This window comes from Triticum urartu, chromosome 5A (genome assembly GCF_056163025.1).
Source record: "Triticum urartu cultivar PI428250 chromosome 5A, HENAU_Tu73, whole genome shotgun sequence".
NCBI classification, from domain to species: Eukaryota; Viridiplantae; Streptophyta; class Magnoliopsida; order Poales; family Poaceae; genus Triticum; species Triticum urartu.
The window spans coordinates 431,571,443-431,583,583 of NC_141877.1; positions in this window are offsets into that span (position 1 = coordinate 431,571,443).

The window sequence follows — 12,141 nt, forward strand, 5'->3', positions numbered from 1 at the left end:
TCCTTCTTCTACCTCCGTTCTTGCTCCCGACTCCCGTGGGCGGCATCGCGGCAGTGCTGCCGCGCACCTAAACCAGTCAAGTTTCCCACTCCTCTCCATCTGCGACTCCACTGCCGCGTCTTCCCCATCTCCGGGTTGTTCTAGTCTGGGGCCTCGCCGTCGTCCACCGGCCTTGGTGCGCTCGGCACAGTGTGGTCAACGTGGTCAACAAATGAGAGTCATCAGAAGATGACTGTACGTCGGAGGCTGAAAATGGGGACGCACCACGCCCATGGACGCATGCATGCAACTACATCCTTTTTACCCTAAAAAATAATGTTTTCTCACCCTAACTGCTGGGACCCACCAGCTATATCTTCGCACGCAAGGAAGTGCGTCCCCCCTAACAGCTGGGACCTGGCAGCTATATCTTCGCATGCAAGGAAGTGCGTCCTTATCCTCCCCGACCGATGGGACCCACCCTGTTGAAGCATATGTACCGTTGTCTGTCTTGTCGGAACGTGTACGTACATACTGGTCGATTGATCGCTCTGCAACGATGAACCGTGGCCGAGTAAGTAGCGGCACATGTCATAGTAGAGCCCCCCACGCAGCAGTTTAGGTTGTCCTGTCTAAACCGTGTACACATACATACAACCACATGCCAAAAAATATGGCCACGTACGTACATATGGGCGGGGTGTCGAGCATGTACTCGCGCATTTATATATATGGACGACCAGGGCTTGTGTACATGGAGAGGCAACGGACGACCAGGGCTTGTGTACATGGAGAGGCAACAGACGGCAGCAACAGCGTCCTGTTCATCGGGCAGCGAACCGGCTGGGTCGAAACGAAGAAACAGCGTCCTGTTCATCGGGAGGCAACCGACTGGGTCGGAATACATCGTGTTCATCGGGAGCCAACTGGCTTGGACGGAATAGCCGATCGAAACGAGGCCTGGCGTACCGCAGAACGGAGGAAATGGCCTTGTGTTCGACCGGCCACGGTCGAAACAGGATGCTGTTCATCGGGAGGGGTCTGTCGTACCGCAAAACGGAGGAAACAGACTTCTCTTGGACCTCCTATGGTCGAAACCTGTTGATCGGGAGGGGTGTGGCGTAGCGCAAAACGGAGGAAACGGACTTGTGTTGGAGCGCTACGGTCAAAACAGGGGTCTTGTTCATCGAGAGGGGTGTGGCCTAACACAAAACGGGACTCCACGGGATACTATTCATCTCCATCGTCAACCTCCTCCAGCCTCCACGGGCTACTGTTCATCCACCGTCGATCTTCTCCAGCCTCCACGTGCGACTGTTCATCCAGCATCCACCGCTCCTCCACTGGCTACTCTTCAACTAGCCCTCTCCATGGGATCCTATTCAACCACCCATCCACAGGCTAATGTTCATCCAGCCCTCCACCGGCTACTGTTCAACCAGCCCTCCACGGGGTCCTGTTCATCCAGCCCTCCACGGGTTCCTGTTCATCCACCCCAACCGGCTTGATCGGGGTCCTGTTCATCCAGCGGCAACGACCTCTACTACCACGGGGTCCTGTTCATCCACCTCCATCGGGAGCTATTCATCCAACCCCCCAACAACGCTCACTCTTCATCAAGAGGCAGCAAGTTCGATCGGCTTTAGTTAGCAGCAGTAGCAAAGGAATTGCTCGATCGGGTTTAGTTAACAGCCATCGATCGATCACTCAGGTTCAGGAACGCGTAGCCTGCAGTGCACGAGAGAAACGCCTCGCTCGGGTTCAATTAGAGCCCAATGCCTTGCACCCACGCGCGTACATGTATGAGAGAAACGTGCATCGCTCGGCCCCCAACCACCCACCGTAACCGGGAACTCGCTGATATTTTCCTCGCCCTCGCTTCTACGACGGTTTTTTCCGTCATGGACGGCCCAGAGAATGTCATGCAGCTGCATCTCCGGCCAGCCCAGCATGAAAAACCCATTTTTGTCATGATTTTTTGTCGTAGAAGTAGGAGCCCACCACATCTATGATGATACCGGGTTTTGTCACAATTATCGTCATAGAAGTGTCATACGCATGACAGAAAAAAATCCATTCGGCCCAAAATGTCACGGATGTGTCTTTTTATCTTTTTTTGTAGTGATGCACCTAGTGTATTAAGTTCATGTAGAAATGGAGTAATGCAATAAGACGATGACTTGATGTAGACAAGATCTATTCATATAGGAATACACCCCATTATTTAATCCTTAATAGCAATGATACATACGTGCCTCGCTACCCCTTATGTCATTGGGTCAGGACACCGCAAGATCGAACCCATCACAAAGCACCTCTTACCATTGTAAGAAAAATCAATCTAGTTGGCCTTACTAAACCAAAGTTTCGGAGAATTAATATGTGGCTATAACAATCATGCATATAAGAGATCAGAGAAGACTCAAATAATATTCATAGATAGATCTGATCATAAACTCGCAATTCATCGGATCCCAACAGACACACCGCAAAAAGTTATTACATCAAATAGATCTCCAAGAACATCGAGGAGAACATTGTATTGAGAATCAAAAAGAGAGAAGAAGCCATCTAGCTACTGCCTACGGACCCATAGGTCCGTAGTAAACTACTCACACATCATCGGAGGAGCACCAATGAGGAACCCCTCTGTGATCGTGTTCCCCTCCGGGAAGGTGCCGAAAAAGGGCTCTAGATTGGATCTCATGGTTCTGGAACTTGCGACAGGTGGAATTGTGTTTCGTCGACTCCCCTAGGGTTTCTGGAAGGCGGTGGAAAGGAATCCCATGGGCCCCACCACCCACCTAGGCATGCCAGGGGCCTCAGGCATGCCCTGGTGGATTGTGGGCCCAACGGGCCACCTCTCTGGCACTTCCTTGGCTCCTAAGTTTTCTTCTGGTCCAAAAAAACTCCAAAAAGTTTCGCTTCGTTTGGATTCCATTTGATATGGATATTCTGCAAAGTAAAAAACAAGCAAAAAACAGCAACTGGCACTGGGCACTATGTCAATAGGTTAGTCCCAAAAAATGATATAAAGTTGCTATAAAATGAAGGTAAAACATCCAAGAATGATAATATAACAACAAGGAACAATCAAAAATTATAGATGCGTTGGAGACGTATCAACATCCCAAAGCTTAATTCCTACTCGTCCTCGTGTAGGTAAATGATAAAAACAGAATTTTTGATGTGGAACGCTGCCTAACACTACAGGAATCAGGCACTTTGTCATTCATCAGCTGACGGCAACAAGTTCAGCTGAATAGGCTACAACGAAGGGCTCTTTGCCGTCTGCTGGCGGATGGCAAAGATGAAATGGTCTTTCCCGTCTGCTAGCAGATGGAAAAGGCCCTGGACGGCACATGTGGTAGCTTAAGGCCGTTAGGGGGTTAACGGTGCACTTTGCTGTCTGCTGGCTGACGGCAAAGACCATTGCACCTTTGTCGTCTACCAGTGGACATCAAAGTAACCAAATAGGCCAGCCCCCACGTGCAGCCACATGGCATTCTATGCCATCCACTGGCGGACGGCAAAGGTGCAATGGTCTTTGCTGTCTGCCAGCAGATGGCAAACTAACCAAATAGGCCAGCCAGTGCCCCCAGGTTGCACAGGTAGCTGCCACGTGGCAGCTTTGCCATTTGCTGGCTGATGGCAAAGCTCTTTGCCGTCTGCCAGATGACGGCAAAGAGCCTGTATAGCACATGTTTTTTCTTAAATTCATTCAATTTCAACACACAAATTTCACAGCAGACATGTGACATATCCAACACACAAGTTTCATCATACATACATAACCAACACATAGTTCTATCCATACATATTACAATAGTTTCACATTGTTCATCCAACACCTATCCATCTATCCATATAACAAGTTCCACATTGTTCATCGATACAAAACAAAAGTAGAAAGGGAAAAGAAGCACTCCATCCATGCAAGCTTCTGTGAAGTAAATGAAATATGCAAAATGGGAAACAAGAAAGTTAGAAGAAGAAGACTAGAAGAAGAAGAAGAAGAAGAAGAAGAAGAACAAGAAAATGAAGAAGAAGTAAGCATACTTAGGTAAAATAGAGCTAACCTAGCTAATTATGCTGTTTTGGAGTGAACTAAGCATATTATGCCATTTTTGATATAAAGCGACTAAGTATAGGTCATTATTGAGCTAACCTAGGTAACTAAGCATATTAGAGCTAACTTAGAGCTAACTTAGATCATTTTGGAGAAGAAGAAGACTAGAAGAAGAAGGGTTTTACCCTTTTCCTTCTCATTCTTCTTCTTTTATTCTTTCTTTTTTATTCTTTCTTTTTCTCTTCTTCCTTGTTCTTCTTCTTATTATTCCTTATTTGTGTCATTTTAGAGCTTACATAGGTAATTATGCCATTTTTAGATAACTAAGCTTATTATGTCAATTTGGAGGAAAATAAGGTAAGTATAGGTCATTTTTGTGCTAACATACGTAATTATGCCATTTTTGAGCTAACGTAGGTAAAATGGTTCATTTTGTAGCTAACCTAGCTAAAATGGATCATATATGAGCTAACCTAGGTAAACTTGGTCATTTTGGAGCTAACCTAGGTAAAATGGATCATATTGGAGCTAACCTAGGTAAAATGGGTCATTTTCGAGCTAACTTAACTAATTATGCCATTTTTAGTTAACTAAGTATATTATGCCATTTTTGACAAAAGTAAGCTAAGTATAGGTCTTTATTGAGAAAACCTAGGTAACTAAGCATATTAGGGATAACATAGCATATTAGAGCTAATTAGGTCATTTCGGAGGAAACAAAGCTAAGTATAGATCATTTTGGAGATCTGACATACCTGACATAGTTCACTCCTCCTTCTTCTCCTCCTCCTTCATCATCCAGATGCGCTTAGAGTGGCGAGGCAGTGGGATGTACTCTTCTACCACAATTGGCATGGTCATGTCGCCCGTCTGTGGGATCGCCGGCGCCACCACCATCGTGAGGTCATTGTCAGGCACCACCACCATCGCGAGGCCATCTTCAGGCAACACCATCGCTAGGTCATCCTCAGCCACCACCATCTCTTGCCCATCGTCAGCCACCACCATCGCTTGGCCATCGTCAGCCACCACCATCTCTTGCCATCGTCAGCCACCACCATCGCGAGGTCATCGTCAAACAGAATAGGCTGCACCTCCTCATCCCTACACTGCTCCTCTTCTTCCCCACTCCATTACGGATCATCCTCGGTGCTGCTTTCGTTGTAGCCAGACTCGCTGCTGCTTTTGCTGTACCCAGAGTCGCTGCCGCTGCTCCGATTGCCTGACCAAATGCAACAAAGTTTTTTTAACAATTAGTGTGAGACAAAGCCAAATGGAGAGGAAGAAGAGGTAGAGTGTACTAGCATCATCGTCGTCCTGGTATTGCATGTGACACATAGTCGTGTTGAACACCTTCATGGTGAGCATGGTGTCGCCGTCGTACCTGAAGACAAGGAAGTACCCGTGCCTCAGGTCGTAGGCATGGAAGAACTGCTCCCAGCCACGACACAGGTACATGTGGTCGTTCCTGATCACCAGTTCCATGTCCCAAAGCCTGCGAAGCCCGCTGCTGGCCTGTCGCAACTTCACATTCTTTGGCCGATGGCCGTCCAACATCTCCATAAAAGTGTCAGGCAGTCTCTGCAACGTGGGTCAAGGAGAGATATAGCAAACAACAGAGTTATGATAAAGAGATGGGTGAAGGGGAGATCTCTCCTTTTATATACCCGCCTCTTGGAGGAATTCTCAAGTAGGATCGTGAAGAACTCAAAACCTTCCAAATCGTACTCCGGTGTGGCAGAGCGTAGCCCTGCGGTGGCGGCCTCCCCCCATCTCTGATAAGCAACACAAGAGATCAATTAGTATCAAGAACCATATCTATACACACAGCTAGCTAGAACCATATCTATCAACTGTATCATATTTGATTAATGGACATAGTTGGAACAGAGACAAGTTTTTAGACATGAAAGAAAACTGAGAAAAAAAGCAATGCACTTGTTCTCAACAACACTTAATTAATTTGGTAGGTTAGTTGGCAATGGCAATTGACACCCTTCAAAACTAGGGATTTCTTTAGACATGAAAGAAAACTGAAAATGTTAAAAAACAGAGCATAGTAATCTAAAAATAGGGAAAAATACACTTCGTCTTCCTCCTCTTTATCTTCTTCTTCTTCTTATTTTTTTCATCTTTCTTCTTTCTTCTTAATCAATTCTAAACCTAAAGTTCCTTGGGGTGTGATCACATTGGAATACTTTTGGCAACAATCATAGTTGCACCATATTTTAGGTGGTCTCTAGGTTGACATACTAGAGCTAAGCATAGGATTTATCATTGGTATGTGGATTTAGGTGGCTCTAGGTGGCTCTAGGTTGACATACATGTGACCTATCCTTGGTATGTGGATTTTCCCCTCGTCATGTTTTGTCTGCCATTTTGAGATTGACACACACTAAGCAAACAAACATACCTCAAATCAGAAACTAAGGGCAGTGTCCTAAAATCAATTTACTTTGTATGCAAATCAGAACAAGTACCACATCACATTACCATAGGATCATATTACAGGAAAGGTATGGAAATGCAAGCTGGGGAAAGACAATAGGTAATTCTAGTAGTGTATGGATGACAAAAGGGTTCATAAGAAACATGGGTGAAGGGGTGATATTGAAGATGTTGGTCACGAAATCTTTAATGAACTATTGTTGATCTTATTTCTTCAACTAGGAGACCCAGACTTCCTCATGGACTACTTTGCCAAGGACTACTATATAATTCATGATTTGCTATGATTTAGTAGGGAAAGTAGCTGCAAGGAACTGCTTCAGAATTGACAATAATATGAGGCTGAAAGGAGAAGGCTGGACAAGAGATGTTCCTAGATATGTTCTCCATCATTTTGTTGAGAATTATGATGCAACATTGATTACTGGGAAGATTCTTGAATTGGGAAATTACATACTCTCATCATTAATGTTGTTAAATGGCATACATCGATTGAGGAAAAAGTCATCGAGAGTATATTGAAGAGGCTGGCAAAACTAAGGGTATTAGCAATTGCTTTCAGTAGGGGATTTGGGGTGTCTATTTATAAACAAGATATGCTCTCAGTCCCAGAATCTATCAGTCAATTAAAGCATCTATAGTATCTTGCTTTCCGTACTAGTTTTAAATGCAGTGTAATTTTACCAAGCACACTAAAGCAACTTTACCAGATGCAGCTTCTAGATTTTGATCTTATCAACTTGCGGCATGTATTCAACGGTTCTGTATCAGAAATTTTGACCATTAGTAGGCTTGTCTCACTTCAAACATTCCCAGAATTCATATGAGGTGTGCATATAAATTTTACTCCATAGGATCAGATAATCGCACAATCACTAGGCCTACCAATCACTTCAACTAAACCTAAAGTAAACCTAAACTAAACAAAAACCTAAAGTAAACTAAACTTAAAAAACAGAAACAAAAATAGAAAAAAAAAATACAAGAGGTCTCACCGGAGCCGGGGGCGCCGGAGCGGCGGGCGGTCACGGGGGTGGAGGAGGGGGCGCCGGAGCAGCGAGGTGGCCGAGGTGGTGGAGGATAGGGGCGCCGAGGCGACCGGGTGGAGGAGGGGGCACCGGAGCGGCAGGGCGGCCGCGGTGCTGGAGGAGAGGGATGCCGGGTCCACCGGGGTGGAGGAGGGGCGCCGTGGCGACGGGGGTGGCGTGGGGCGGCGGTGGCTCGGTCACGGGGGCGGGGCGGTGCGACGCAGCGACGGGGATGGCGCGGGGCGGAGGAGGGGGTCGCCGGGGCGGCGGGGGCGGCGCAGGTACGGGGGTGGCGTGGGACGGTGGCGGCACAGGGGCGTGGTGGCGCGGGGCAGAGAGAGAGGGGACAGAGAGATGGGGCGCGGTCATCATTGGCATTTTAGTTAGGGCACGGTTCTTTGTTGTTTGCTAGCAGACGGCAAAGAGCCTAGCTAACGGACGTTAGTTTGTCCACTTTCTTTGTCGTCTGCTAATAGATGGCAACGTAGCTTTGCCGTCAGCTAGCGGACGACAAAGAAAGTGTCCGTCAGGTGGTTCTCGCTAGTGGGCCACCCTCACTCTTTGCCGTCTGCTAGTAGATGACAAAGTTTCTATGTCGTCAGCTAGCGGACGACAAAGAGCAGGCTGACGGCAAACACCTTCTTTGTCGTCCACTCTTTCTTTGCCGTCAGCTTTCTGTATGCTGATGGCAAAGACCTCCTTTGCCGTCAGCTAGCAGATGGCAAAGAACCGGCTGATGGCAAAGATCCAGATTCCAGTAGTGTAACATGTTCATCACATATTCTTTTCTTTTGTAGCATGAACATATGGACATTTAGATGGTTCAAAGAAATAGTCTATAATTGACATGAAGACTTCAATACTCAAGCTATTCCTAGCCCATCATGGTCGACGATTTCATGACAGAATCAAGATAATCATACCTGTGCTGTCGTAGAAGTGTTCCATGACATTACCAAATTTATCATCACAGAAGTGTCCACTTCCATGACGATAAATCATGCGTCATAGAAGTGCTTTCGTCAAGGGTAATGGACACGTGGCATCCATTGTAACGGGTCACCGTTAAGCTATCGGGTCCAGTTTTGGATCCGATAACCCGCTAACAGCCACGACCAATGGCGATTTTCCACGTGTAAAATTCTCATTGGCCGACGGAAACACGTGTCAGCTCCGCGTTGGCACAGATGTTACTCATCCAATGGGCGAGATGCGCCTATAATATGTTGACACGTGGACCGGCCCAAAAGTGGCCCATAAAGATTAAATGGGCCAGCCCATCTAAAGGTCCACAAGATTTTGCAGACCATAATGGGCCGGCCGAACTAAACACCCACAAGATTTTGTAGACCCTAATGGGTCGGCCAAACTATAGGCCCACAAGATTTTGCAGAACATAATGGGCCGACCCAGCTAAAGGCCCACAAGATTTTGAAGACACTAGACGACCGGCCCACGGAAAGCCTGTTAACGGCATGTTCGCATATATCCCATTTACAACCCGCTAAGTTAGGGCCCATTACGGCCTATTAGAATTAGGCCTAGTAGCATCATCTGAGCCATCCAATATGATTCCAGCCCGTTGTAACTTCCGGCCCATGTATGGCCCATGGCCCTTTATAACTCTTGGCCCATTAACGACCTATGGTGAAACTGGCTCGTAATGAACAATGCATAGCTTTATACCCATTAACGGCCCATTATTCCATTGGGCCATTTCCAGCCTTTGTTATCTTTCAGCCTTCTCAGGGCCCATTTATTCTTGGGATCATTTCTAGCATTCGATTACTTACGACCCGTTATTGGCCTTTTCTGCTTGTCGGCCAAATTCAGCCCGTGGTTACAGTCGACCCGTTTGTGGCCCATTAATCCGTTGGGCCGTTTTCATAGCGTCATCAAATATGGCCGATTAAAGACGACCTATTATGGTCGGCCCATGAACTTACGATTCCAACTCTAGCCCGTTTACGACCCATAATGGGGTCCGTTATTGGCCCATGTTTGGCCAATTGATCATATGGCCCGTAGAAGGCCCATTGATTCTACGACCCATAGAAGGCCCATGGTTTCTATGGCCCATAGAAGGACCATTGCTTCTACAGCTCGTAGGAGGCCCAGGGTCACTACAGTAAATGTGTAGCCCATGGTTATTGTGGCCTAGTTTTAAAAAATAGGTTATTGCGGCTACTAGCAATCCGCAGAAAAAGAACTGCACTGACTACAGGAAAACAAATAAACAAGACAAGAAGGAAACAAATAAGCAAGCAACTTACGCTAGGCTATCACGTCTATTACACATATTACATCCACTCGGCATCAAAGTTCGCCACCAGTGCAAATATAGGGAACAAAGCAGCATATATCATACATTGCTTGTCAAAGTTGGCGGCCAGTGCAAATAAACGCCGTAACAAAACAAGTCCAGAACTGAAACCACTGTAGAAGAGCTCAAAAAACAATATCCTGGGTACCCATATTGCTGGCAAGATGCTTAGCAAGCTTATTAACTTTCTCTTGTTTGGTGCTTAAATCCTCCAGCGCTTGTTGTTGCACTAGAAAGTATGCATCTGAATTCTACAGGGACTTCCTCAGTCCTTCGGTTTCCTATCGCAGAACATCTAATCGATGTCTTTCAACTTGAAGTTGAGACTCAAGAAGCCGAACTAATTCAGGAAGCGTGTTCGAAGAGCTGGTGCTAGGAGTAGTGGCTAGTAACTCCAACACTACATCAAGACTGGACTTTGGGGTTATCTCAGTGTCTTCAATATAGTTTTTATCAGCTATCTTGGAGACCAATAGGGACGTCTCACTATCTTGAACCTTTTCTGCATTACTTCCTTTACCATTGCATAATGGGGTACTCTTCTCTAATATTTTATCCGCATTCTAAAAGACAAACAAACAAACACATCATAGGTTTACCATGTTGTATATGAATCTCATTTTGGTAAACCAGTTCAGTAGTAAGGTGGACAGGATAACATCATGAAACAAACATATATCTATGTAGTATGGTCACTGTATGGTCTATATCATTCTAGTTTATGTTGCCAAATCAAGATAGAGACAGTTCAAACCATATCTATTTAAGACAAAGCAACATCGACAGAATATAAGTGTGGAAAACTACACAACAATAACAACATTTGTAATGTGAATGGCATGAGATCATAACTGTTTATTCAATTGAAACTGAAATTAACATAGAGCAAGTTACAACAACAAACACGTTAAGGAAACAGCTTTAAAACATACTTGTTGTGCCATTGGAGATTCAATTGCATCCTTCAAATTTGAAATTAGTTAGTATGAGTAAATAAAGTGATGCAAGAGCAAAGGAGTATTAACCATAGCTACGGAACCTGACCTCAGAACTATTCTTATTCTGCTTTAAGCATTGACTTGGGGTTCAGATTGGTGGTCCTCATGCTTTGGGCGCTGCAGTTGCCTTACTAACTGCTTGTGTTTGGGTGCTCTGTGGTGGAGACGGTGCCGTGTCAACTGGAACTTGGTTACTATCTGCTGGGGTTGGGGTTAGAAGGGGTGTAGCTAGTGATAACCCACAAGTATAGGGGATCGCAACCGTTTTCGATATTTAGGAGTGTCGAACCCAACGAGGAGCTAAAGGTAGAACAAATATTCCCTTAAGTTCTATCGACCACCGATACAACTCTACGCATGCTTGACTTTCACTTTACCTAAAACAAGTATGAAACTAGAAGTACTTTGTAGGTGTTGCTGGATAGGTTTGCAAGATAACAAAGAGTACATAAATAAAAAGTAGGGGATTTTTAGATAAAGAAACAATAAAGTAAATATAGTGAGTGTGGAAAAGTGGTGGTAGGAGTTGCGAAATTTCCCCTAAGAAATTGACTACTTTACTAGGCCGATAGCAAGTATTATGTGGGAGAGGCCACTGCTAGCATGTCATCCCTTACTTGGAATTCTATGCACTTATGATTGGAACTATTAGCAAGCATCCGCAAATACTAATGTTCATTAAGGTAAAACCCAACCATAGCATTAAGATATATTGGTCCCCCTTCAATCCCGTATGCATCAATTTCTATGCAAGGTTTTTGATTCATGCTCCACGAGTGTCGAACCCAACGAGACGTATCAGCATCCCCAAGCTCAATTCATGCTCGTCGTCGAGTAGGTAAATGATAAAAAAGATAATTTTTGATGTGGAATGCTACCTACAATAATCTTGATCACATATCTAATCATGGCATGAATATTAAGACACGAGTGATTCAAAGCAATAGTCTATCATTTGACATAAAAACAATAATACTTCAAGCCCACTAATAAAGCAATCATGTCTTTTCAAAATAACAAGGCCAAAGAAAGTTATCCCTACAAAATCATATAGTCTGGCTATGCTCCATCTTCACCACACAAAATACTCACATCATGCACAACCCTGATGACAAGCCAAGCAATTGTTTCATACTTTTTAACGCGCTTCAGCATTTTCAACCTTCAAGCAATACATGAGCGTGAGCCATGGACGTAGCACTATATGTGGAATAGAATGGTGGTTGTGGAGAAGACAAAAAGGAGAAGATAGTCTCACATCAACTAGGCGTATCAACGGGCTATGGAGATGCCCAT